Here is a 12,543-nt window from a genome sequence, read left to right as displayed (position 1 = left end):
AACACTGAAGCTTCTAGATGGTCAGCACCTTTCCACTGCTGCTTACAGAAATTACCATCTCCAAGGACAGGCTGAACAAAGTTGCTGATGTGTTGATTTTGTTAATCAAGGTACCCCACCACCCACACCACTGCCACCAATTCTGTTTGCCTTGATGGGTGTCAAATGAACCTGTAACCTTGGCCCTGGTCCAGATCAATTTCATGTTAAGTCTTCTCTTGCACATGTACCGGCACTCACATTTGCCGAGTAAATCCTGTTGGTCATCCAGGGGTCTGAGGGGACACGTTGTTCAATGTTTTGCCTGCCTGTTTTGTCCCCAGTGAGCCCAGTTATCCGGAACTGGGGCTGTATCACAGGTGGGGTAAGTAGAGAGTTTGATGTGAGGCCCAAATGATTGAAAGTGACAGGTCTATCTTGAGCAATTTCTTGATGCTTCTGCACAGACAGCTCACATGTTCTGCTTTTCGTAACCAGTCTCGCTTCCCATTTCATGCATTGAGTTGACTCTGTGACTTCTGAAAGCATCTGGATAGTCAACAGAGTCACTACTTCCCGTCTTATTAATTTAGCGCTGAAAAATCTACCAAGCTTCATTATGAGGGAAAAGCAACAAATGCAAATACTATAGCAATAGAAGGCAGATGTAATATTAGGCACAACATCAGCAGGATCGCAATGAATAATGTTATTTATTTGGGTTATTAATAATGTCGCATGCCAAGGTGGCACAGCGAGAAGCACCGCTGTCTCACAGGGCCTGGGGTGATGTGAGAGGACGTGGATTCGATGCCTGCTCGGTCTGTAGGGAGTTTGCATGTTCTCCCCGTGTCTGCGTGGGTTTCCTCCGGGTGCTCCGGTTTCCTCCCACAGTCCAAAGACATGCTGTTCAGGTTCCCACATAGTGTATGAGTGACAGAGGGAGTGTGTGTGTTCCACTGATGTACAGATGGGCGACCCAGTGTAAGTAGTGTATCTAGCAGTGTAAGTCACCTTGGTGAATAAGGTGTGAGGGCTGATAACACTACATAGAGCTCACTAGAAGTCGCTTTGGAGAAAAGCATCTACTAAATAAATAAATGTAAATTTTAACAGTTTTGTAGCCTGCATTTAGCAGGGGCTAATATCAGCTTCGTTTCCACTCATGCACTTACTAGGTGATTAACATCGGGAGACATGCTAGGTCCTGGGGAATTGAAACAAAATATCTGTAGTTTTACTATTCAGGGTGAGGATGATCAAAATGACCCAGCAATATTTATTGTAATATTGTGTATGCACAGCACTGACAGATACCAAACTACAGATATATGTCCTCAAATATTATGCTCTGACATTTAGATTCAGTGACTCCACTGACACTGCTGTTCAAAACAACATAGTTCTACATATTTTCCTTTTACACAAATACATACCTGAAGAAATGTTAAACAAGTACTTTGATTGAGTATGGCAGCTGTTACCCTTTCTGGGATTTGAACTTTCAACACTAACCTTTGCTCAAGTAGCTATTTTCCTACCACACAACACGGGGTCTGAAAATGACTCAGAATTTTTTTTTCAGCAAAATGGCAAATAGATTTTTTTTCTTTTTTTTTTTACAGTAAACCTTAAGTGGGAGTTTCACTTTCGGATAAAGCCAAATTAAGATGGAAGTGGAAGCTGTGATTTTGAAGAGCCAAATCTCATCGCTGATGTGACTGTTTCTCCAGTTGTGTAGAAGAAGGCTGTTGAACATGTTGTACATAAGAGTACATGAACCAGACATCCAGGCTTTGTGGAACTGGGTATCCCTGCATCACAAGCTAGTTTGGGGCTTCCTTTCCATCAGAACACTCCAGCAATTAACTCAAGTAATTACTGCCCTGATAGAAACTAATTTGGCCTTTTCTGCCAGTGCCAGGGCTGTTAACCAATTAATGGAAGGCACAAAAAGTCACAAATACTGCAGCCTGTTAGTAAGCAATCTAAGGACTTGTACGCAATGAAAGGGAGAAAGAGGGTCAGGAATAACTCTTAGTGAAAATATCTGGAACTTCCACACTTCCATATTAGAGGATGTGAGAAAAAAAATAAATAAATAATAATAATCTGCTTTTTACTTAAGTATCACACACCAATCTGAAGGTAGAACAATCTTCGGGTTGTGTGAGATGTGTGAACTTTTTAAATGTTTTAAAATGTTAGCTGATGCAAAGCGAAAAGATGTAATTAAAATCAATATCTACAAGCTCATTTTCAGACTGAGAAAGGGTTTTGGGGGATTTGGAACGATGTTTGTAGATTAGTGGCTTAACAAGAGGCAATATATACAGCAGGCAACAGACAAAAGAAGAGAGATGGAGTTGTATATCACCTCAGCTGATGTAGCAAACCGAGATAAAAGCATGGGGGGAAAAAGAGGGTCCCATTTATCAGAACGATAAGGCAGAGATCTTGCTGTGTGACGGTGCGGTTTCCATGACACAGATGGGAGAGTTATCATTGTTTGCCTACCATCTTTATTCCCCCATTGATTTTTGAAGAAAAATGGGATTCATTAAGATAAGATACACAGTGCACTTGCTCATGCCACATGCCAATAAACACTATTTAAAAAGGAGAAGTGTTTACAGTCGTAGGCTGCTTCTAAACATTTCATTTTCCCCATGTGTTAACTGGTATAACTGATGGTTTTTGAAAGGATGTTTTTTAAATTTTTTTTTTTTTTTTAAAGTTTGCCTTCTTTTTGCTGAACGCAGTGCCAGCAGGATAACAGGTAGCACAGTGGTTAAAGAAAAAAATAACATGTAATGTAAAGGCTTCCATTTAAAATTGCATGGGAAGCCCTGCTGTTGTGCCTTTGAGAAAGGTACAGAAGCTACATTATTGTAGAAAAACATCACGCTAAAGAAATAATAAAATATTCATATTGTGCTGTAAAAAACACAAACTGATTGTTGGTACACACGTTTTTTTCTCATGTGAAAATTACAATGGCTTTTTTTTCCTTAGCATGGCCAAACACATAAAGTAAGCAATGGTTTTCATCTACATTTTTACTGTCAAACCCCTCAAAACAAATCTGAATACCACAGACAGGCACCAGAGCAAACAAATGGAATCCAACACCAAAAAAGATCTTACAGATATTTTGTATCTTTGATTGCAAAGCATTTCATTATACTGTTAACTGAAAACCTTGCAGAAAAGAGCCCCTCCTGTTCACAGTAATAAAAAGATCAAGGCCATTTGATTCCGCTCATAAGATACAGTATGTGAATTGGCTTAGGTTCAGTTTACCCCTTCATGGTGCCTGTTGCTTCTCAATCTGAGATTTTTTAAATTGCTCATAGCCTATTTGCTGTCTAAATGCAAACAATCCAAAGGAATTACTCAAATCAATATTTAATCTGCACTTTAATGTATGTTACTGAAAAGAGAGTTTCGACACTGTGAATTTTGTTGAACGAGCAAGTTCTAAAGCAGGAACACAATAGAATTTCATATTAAAATGAAACCTAAAACAAATTCAAAGTATTGAATTTGCAAGAAAAAAATATATTTTAAAAGACTAAATTTATTACCAAAAAGTTGCAGGGTCCAGTTTCAGGAAGACAAGTATTTATATAATAGAACTGTTATATTCACAGGTAAAGTTCAATAAATTAGTAAATCTTGCAGTCATAAGCTATGCATGTTGATTTGATAAATTATGTCTTATGAAAATGTGTTTGACAGTTATTGTTGTAACATATGCTCTCTAATGACAGCCATAAAGATTAAGAAGATATGTTTATGTGATAGACTGATGGAAAGATGGACAATTAGCCTGCTCTGCCATTGACTATACAAATGATTCATATACTAATGGGATTTCGCTGGTGAATTTATTGTTTTTTGCAGAATTCACACAAAAGAGACTCTTCTTTATAGCATTATTGCTTTCTTCTGAACTGCAGATGGCACAAATCTACCACAAGGGTACTTTGACAGAAGATGCAGAAAATATGAGCAGCTCTTTTACTATCATAAAGGCTTTGTTAAACATGAGCCATTTTGAACATAGTTACAATTAGTTGTTTCCCTGTGCGAACCATATTGTCGAATTTGGGAAATACGCTACAGTGTTTTAAAGTAAATCCTAGTAATCCTATCTTGGATAATGTGGAGATAATACATGCTTAATTCTGCATGTATTTGAGTCTTCAATGTTAGGAAATTCTTACAATTTTAACATTGTAATTGCAATGGAAACTTAGTTCAATGTCTGAATTTTGTAACTGGATCATAGATGCAGCATTAATGTAACTTGTCGCCTCGTGTAGTTTTTTAATGGTTTGCATGCTACAGTTGGAAAAGGACTGCATCTTTAAATAAATTCTGTGCTTTGTAGATTTGCTTATTTCTATTAATGTTTGTAATTACACTAGAAACAGCCACTGCCATTAGTTCGGTTCTACATTTTATCTGGTAATGTGCTTAATTAATTACCTACAAAGGTTGCCCCATCACACAATTTTCAATGGAAATATTTTGTGAAGATGGAAATCTACCAGCATTTCCATAGCAACAAATTTACAGATATGTTTTTGGGAATGGGAATTAATGCCTTTCAAAGGTCTATGGAGTCACATATCCTGCAGTTTGTTATGACATAGTCGTTTACTAGAATAAAAATGACCTTCAAGTCCATTGCTGAAATTAAAAGAGCTTTTACAACAACCGCATGATTTTGCATGCAAACACAAGTACATTAAAATCAACAAAGATCTAATGAGAATGGGAGTTTATTAATTCACCGTTATTCCTATGCATCAGCTAATAAAGACTGGTTGAGTTGATTCATGCAGCAGACTGAAAGAAAACAGGAATTTGGCCTTGAACTGCAGTGTTAGAGAATGCAGCAGGCTGAGTTTCTTGTGGTGAAAAAATTGCTTTGTTGTATATTGCAATGTTTTACTTCATTTTAATGAGATTGTGAAAAAAAGCCACCGACTTTTTACAGATCCTGAGTAGCATTTCTTTAGAAGTTGACACGAGTTGACATGTCTTGGTCTGTGGGTTCAGACCAAGCTTCGCAATTCCATCCGCAGAATTTTGTTCCATTTACTTCTATTTCTGGCAAGGACATAACAAATTGTGAATTATCCAAAAAATACTAGAAATATTACCCAGATTAATTACATACTAATACTGAGGCAAGAAGTCATTGCCAGGCAAAGCTTCAAATCAGGCATTTTGAACCCTGATCCTGGCAAATCCGTATGTATGCTTTCTGTTAAGCTCTTAATTAGTTATTCTGTTGACTGAATGTATCACACAGTTCAAATAACATTAATCTGGACGTAAATGGTAAAGACACAATTTTTTTTATTTTAGCATTCCTAAATTTGGTCGTTTCACAAATACTAGGCAACATTAAATTTGAAGATATTCCATTAATAAACCTTTAAGTTATTACAGCAATACTCATTATTTTAGTTAAATAGTTCATGTTTTTTAACATTATAATGTTATTTAATAAGAATTATCTCAATATACTGTATGGGTAACTTTGTACCTACATGTGTTTCACTGGACTTTGCTAATTGCTGCATATGTCTGTGAACCTTCATGTTAAATGCTCTCAGTTAGCTTGTTGAAAACGTTATTCTAAAAAAAAAAAAAACAAATTAAATTAATTTTTTTTTTTTTAAAATTCATAATTTAAAACACATCTACAGTCATCAGATAAATCAGGGAATATTAACTAAAGGATGCCGCATTGGGTCCTCAGGACCATGGCCGAAAACTTCTTCTCTTCTCTAAGATGATCTTAGCGTGTGACCTTTAGAGGTCACCTTAGCCCCTTTTCTTCCTGGGATAGGGTCTGGATGAACTTCCTACTGATTGAATAAGCCATCTCCAAAGAAAAATGGACAGAAACACTAAGACAAATTTTTTTAATTTTGCCTACAACCTCAGCTAACAGTCTGAGAGTGGCGATTGACTCAAGTTTATCTTTCTCTCAGCACATCGAAGCCACAACCTGGTCCTGCAGATACACCCTGCATAATATTCTCAAGATCCGTCCTTACCTCACAACTGACTCTGCCCAACTGCTTGTCCAGGCCATGGTGACATTCGGTCTGGATACTGCAGTTATCTCCTGTGTGGCCTTCTTGCTACTGCCATCAAACCTCTGCAGTGGATACCCTTCATTCGTCTACTTCTGGTCGCTCGGTGGTCCCGCACACAAAAAGTAAAGCATGGAGGTTCTCAGTCCTAGCTCCGTTGTGGTGGAATGTCCTTCCCCTCTCACTCAGAACTGCAGAAACTTTGTCTACATTAAAGAATGGTCTGAAACTCACCTTTTCTGGACTCACTTCGCCCAAGATCTCTCCAGCTCATGTATGGAGTAAATGTTCATGCATTGTAACTTCATGATCAACCCCAGATAAACCTTTATACAGCCGCTACTCCCTGCATTGTATGTAAATGTTTGTGTACCTTATTAAAAAAAAAAAAAAAATTTTGGAAGGTTACCAGGATTCATCTATCCTGCGTTTTATGCACCTACTCGAGCGATGAACATCGGTGCATCAAGTGGAAAGAAACAAACCAGGTTTTTTTTTAAAAAATAACATGTCGGCAGCTATGTCTCTTTCTCAATGTAATGTACAAATTGTATTTTTGCTGAGATGTACGTCAGTTTGGAGAAAAGTGTCTGTTAAATGAATAAATGTAAATGTAATGAAAATGAAGTTGAGGGGTTTGTTTTGTGAGGAAAACATCTAAAAAATACAGTGGTCTCTTTTGGTTCATTTGATTTTGCTAAACTCCTTCAGTGATGAGTTGTGTTCTGATCAGATTCTGAATAAAATCATACAATTTGTGTTCTGCATGAAATTACTGAAGGAACCACCTGTATGTACAACAAAGTTTTTTCTGACTAGGCTTTATTCCCCTTAAAAAATGTATTGATTTCCATTTCAGGAAATCTCCACTAAATGTCAGTGCCCTATCTAATAAAAGCATTGTAGGTTAACTGAGAGAGCAGCATGACCTCGTTTTTGTGGAAAAATACTCAAAAGCTAAACCCTATTTGCCTCATAAAATAATTTCTGAAGCTCCAAACCTAATCTATTAATCTGAGTCTATTCGCCCATGCAGTGTAAAAGAAGGGAGGAAATATAAAGGGCAGAGAAAAAAAACACTGACAAGTAACTCTATAATCGTTATATTATGTCATGAGGCGAGTTGTTTATATTTTTGTTTGTTTGCCTTTAACTGTAACACCAGATATTTATTTAATGGATTTCAAAAAGGGTGCAAAAGCCTTCCATGAGGGCACAGCAGAGCTGTCGAACAAAGCGCAGCAAGCCTCAAAACGTCTGCATATGTTCAAAGAGACGGGTCATTAGACTATGCCATGGTGATGGTTGCGCATACTTAAACTGAGCCTTGTAATTAATGCTGCCTCTTTTAGCTTGTTGTGGGGGGAAAAAAGTGCCAGGTGCCCCACGTCAATGCTAATGAGGAAATTAGACTGATCGGTCCTAATAGCTGGGGCCCGACCCTGTCCCGTTGTCAAGCTAATGTAAGCGGAAGACGTGGACTCTTGGGTGGCAAGCAGACAGGGGAGAACGCCAGCATCTTTCATTTGTGGCCTTTGCAGACTGTTGGGTTAATATTCCTTCGGGCGTGCCACGAGCAATGTTATTCCACCTCCCCGATGGATCGATGAAGCTCTTCGTTTTGATCTGGAAGTTTTCTAAACATTCCTGTTTTCCCTGCGGTGCCTTCCTTTTTTTTTTTTTTTTTTTTTTTTTTTTTTTTTTTTTTTTTTTTTGTTTGTTTTGTCTTTTCTATTTATGAGACTTGATCAACTGCTACACCCCAGCCAGACTGCGTCGTTCGTCTACTTCTGCCTCCTTGGCGGTCCTGTGCATGAAAGGTAAAGCACGGAGGTTCTCTAAATGTTGGTGTACCTTTTGAAAAAGGAGGGGAAAAAAAAAAAAAAATTGTAGGAAGGTGATCAGGATTCGTCTATTCTGACTTTTATGCACCTACTCGTGCGATGAACATAAGTGCATATAGTGGGAAGAGACAAACTAAGTTTACGTAAGAATCACATGTCTGCAACTATGTCTCCCTTTCTCCTAATGTCATGCACAAGTTGTATTTCTCTGAGATGTACGTCGCTTTGGAGAAAAGCATCTGCTAAACAAATAAATGTAACTGTTTGAAACTTCACATTGACTTTCTATGAAACACAAGGTTCGCCCTCAGTTTTACTGAAGTGATCTACAGTATATTAGGTTAAATACAACGGCAAGACTCTTTCTGCAACTCCTACCAGAGATACAAGTTATTGCCCTTAACCATTATGTTACTTGTCCTTTGCAAGCATCAGATTGTGGCTTTTTTTTGTTTTTTTTTTTTTGGTTTTATTCTCAGCACTGGGTCAAAACAGCATAAAGATACACAGTACAGTCTTAGAAAACAAACATGTCCACATACCTAGGAGGGTTTCAGGGTCAAAAGGTCACAGTTTAACACGGGTATGATCAAGTGGCACTTTCCAGTAGCTTCCGGAAGGGTGTCCACATAAGACTGCGGCTTTATCATAATGTCACCAGACCACCATTTAACGTTGAATGTGCACCTTCAGTCTCTGGTCTGCTTGTTCTCCTCTCTAATTTACATGTCACATGAAACGTCTACAGAGATTTTCCTGATTTTAAGCCCTGTAATCACTGTAAACAATTATTTTACCTGAAACTAACAAGCTAGAGACAGAAACAATAAACACAGTTCTAGAGCAACAAACTTTTTTTTCAATCAGACTTTTGCTTTATGTTTCTTTGAATTTGACCATAACTGTTCAGGTTCCCCCATAGTGTGTGAGTGACAGAGAGAGAGTGTTCCACTGATGTATGGATGAGTGACCCAGTGTAAGTAACATATCTAGCAGTGTAAATCACCTTGGTGAATAAGGTGTGTGGGCTCATAACACGACGTAGAGTTCATTGGAAGTTGCTTAAAATGCATAAAAGTCATAAAATGCATACATTTAAATATCATATACAGTACATGTGTTTATTTCGCTGTCAGTTGTGGTATGAAAGTTACCACACAGTATTTTTAAGGATATTTTGAAGACACCTCAGAAACAAATGTCAGAGGTATAAAAAGAGAACAAGTATACAGCCCCCATGTTTGGTCGTACGTGTTTTGGTTTTCTTTTTTTTTTTTTTTTTTTTTTTTTTGTGGAAGGAATTAATGTCACATACAGATCCTGGTCACTACATCAAAAGGGATTCAGTTATTTCCAACGTTACATGATCTCTAAGTTGCAAGATGCCGAGATCCCTCTTCATTTTTATGTTCGGCCATCAAACTATTACCTCTAAGGCTCCATGTATGCTAAGGTCCCTCCTTTTTTTGGCTTGATTCCAGCTTCACCTACACGTTAGATCACATCTGAATAACTTGGTAATGCTAAATACTAATTTGCTTCATCTTAATAATATTTCATATCTGAGATATCAAGCTTTTATTGCCTAACATCTTGTTGTTATTGGAGAACGAAAGGGAAAAACCTAAATATTTAAAGACTTGCAACAGGACCATTCTGTATAAAGAAAAAATTCCACTTATCTCAGAGGTGCATCACAGAAGTTTTTATTGAACCAAATTTGGCTAGAAGTCTAAATAATCAGTTTGCTGTAGTGAAATGCAAAAAGCTATGTGTATGTGTTTAAATCGATAAAATACAGTCTACTGGATTCCTGTAATTACTCTTTTTGTAAATATTGTTCAACTGAGCAGAATATTGTGCTATCCACCATAATCTGCATGTCATTAGCAGAGGCAGCTGCTGGTTTTTTTTCCCCTCTCAGATTGAGAACTCCCGTCTGAAGCCAGCTCACTCCAGGAGATCATGGATGTTTTCTACTTTGGGCACTGAAAAATGAGCGCTATATATGTTAATATATAGCTGTGTTAACAGTAAGAAGACATTACACTTGGGTCCTTCTACCAAGTGTGCAAAGCTGCCTATAGGAATGTGTGAAGAAATTCTCATTACACGAAAGCTTTCTCACATCACTGCAGACTAGTATTTCTATATCAAGACGTATTTCTTTTGACTATGTGTGGAACCTTATTTGTGCCTATTGAGGATTTCCTATCACATCATGTTGCATAAGAGACTGTTAGGGATGGACGAAATAACGGAAAAAGGAGTTTGCTTGAAATAGCTAAATCGAAATGACAAACACAGCTGTAAAGGTGAATAATATTAGGCTGATTACCAACTACCAATATGGGTCAGATATAAACGAAGTCTGACAATGAATGGGCAGCATCGTGGCACAGCAAGTAGTGCTGCTGTCTCACAACACCTGGCTGATGTGAGAGGATGTGGGTTTCATCTCTGCTCAGTTTGTGTGTAGTTTGCATGTTCTCCCCGTGTCTGCATGAGTTTCCTCTGGGTGCTCTGGTTTCCTACCATAGTCCAAAGACATGCTGTTCAGGTTCACACACAGTGTGAGTGACAGAGAGAGTGTGTTCCACTGAGTGACCCAGTGTAAGTAATGTATCTAGCAGCGTAAGTCACCGCGGTGAATAAGGTGTGTTGGCTGTAACACTACATAGAGTTCACTGGAATTCACTTTGGAGAAAAGCGTCTGCTAAATAAATAAATCTAATGTAACATTTGTGCTATTTATGTTAGTTTTCAAAACAACATGAGGCAGCAGTGCTCCAAAGAGGCCAAACAGTTGGTGCTCAAATTCCAGGTGCATCAGTCACAAAAAGTTGCAAAATTATTTAATGTGTCAAGGAAAACACTTTCAAAAATAATGTGTTAAACATGGACAAACTGCTTCAGCAAAGAGGAACAGTGATTGAAAGTTGAAGCTCACTCACAGCGATAGACGGACACTTAGATATATTAATTTAGCAGATGCCTTTTTCCAAAGTGATATACATATGACAGAGTTTCACAGGACAGCCACTAAATGCAACAAATGCACAGACTCAGAAATTATTCAGTACCTCTTTGACACAGTCTTAACAAAAACTACATCAGGGCCTTCACAGAGCTGGAATTTATGGCAGGGCTGCCGTTCAGACGTTACTTGTATCCAGAGTTAATGGACAAAGACACATAACCTTTTGTAAGGGGAACAAAACCTGGACCCCTGAGCCATGGAAAAAAAGTAATATGCTCTGATGAATCATGTTTTAGTCCATTTCCAACATCTGGATGGATGTCAGTTTGAAGACAGTCAAAGGATGTCTTTGAGCTTCTGTCTGTTTTCAACTATTAACCATGGTGGAGGATCCGTATTAGTATGGGCAGCCATCTCGCAGGAGCCATTTAGTCCGATGATTGCTCTGGTTGTATAACAGCCAAGGAATACGAGACAATTTTTACAGGACAAGGTGCACCCCATGGTGCAAACACTTTTCTTTCATGATGTTCTCATATTCCAGGACAATAATGCCCCGATGAGCATCATAATGAAGTCAAATGCTTGTATGGCCTCCTCTCTCACCATATCTAAATATCCTTGAACCTTTATGGGAAGTTCTGGAGTGCTCAGGGCAAAGTAAATTTTAACCTCATTTCAGTTATAGAACTGGAGACTTTTCTTCTTGAAGAACTGTGCAATAGCCCACTAAACAAAGATCAGGACTTGTATGACAGAATTCTGAAGGCAAAGGGTATCCCATCTCCTTTTTAGGTCTTCAGTGTTAGATGTTTCCATCATTTTGTCCCAGATATTTTTTACTTCAGGTAGTAACTCGCTGTTCTGCATGTCACCGCCACACTACCTCTGCAAGTTTTAGTGGTTGGTAGATAGACAATGAATCTTGGAGATTTAGTTAGGCAAAGAAAACTCTACAGTTTCTGTGACTCATGTTAACATATTAACAATATTCATTATTCTAACAGAAAAAATTGGGATTTTGTAAGAGGATAAGTATCACTGATATTAATATTTGTTATAAATATTTGGTGTCGGTGTGTTTGATCACACACACACATTTTCGGAACCGCTCGTCCCATACGGGGTCGCGGGGAACCGGAGCCTACCTGGCAACACAGGGCATAAGACTGGAGGGGGAGGGGACACACCCAGGACAGGACGCCAGTCTGCCGCAAGGCACCCCAAGCAGGACTCGAACCCCAGACCCACCGGAGAGCAGGACCCGGTCCAATCCACTGCACCACCGCGCCCCAAGCTGAGTGATAATATAGTCTTATATTTTCAGAGGTTCAAAATCTTTCTTTCAATATGTTCTAAAAGTTCTCTGAATATAACAACTTCTGCCACTTCTTAAAACTGATTTTTTTAATTTACTTACCAGTGCAGGCAATTGATTTCTGTAGCAATCCTCGAAAGTATGTACTAAACTATAATTTCTTTATTAAGTTGACACCTTTGTCTAAAAGCTTCACAACTTCTGTGTTATGTGACTTACATCATTTACAGTGCTTATTATAGGCTAGATGTGTGCTATTGACTTATAGTCAGGCCCCATGCTTGTACAAAACTTGTTCACAAA

This window comes from Scleropages formosus, chromosome 10 (assembly GCF_900964775.1).
Source record: "Scleropages formosus chromosome 10, fSclFor1.1, whole genome shotgun sequence".
NCBI lineage: Eukaryota > Metazoa > Chordata > Actinopteri > Osteoglossiformes > Osteoglossidae > Scleropages > Scleropages formosus.
Note: the sequence above shows the minus strand (reverse complement) of the source record.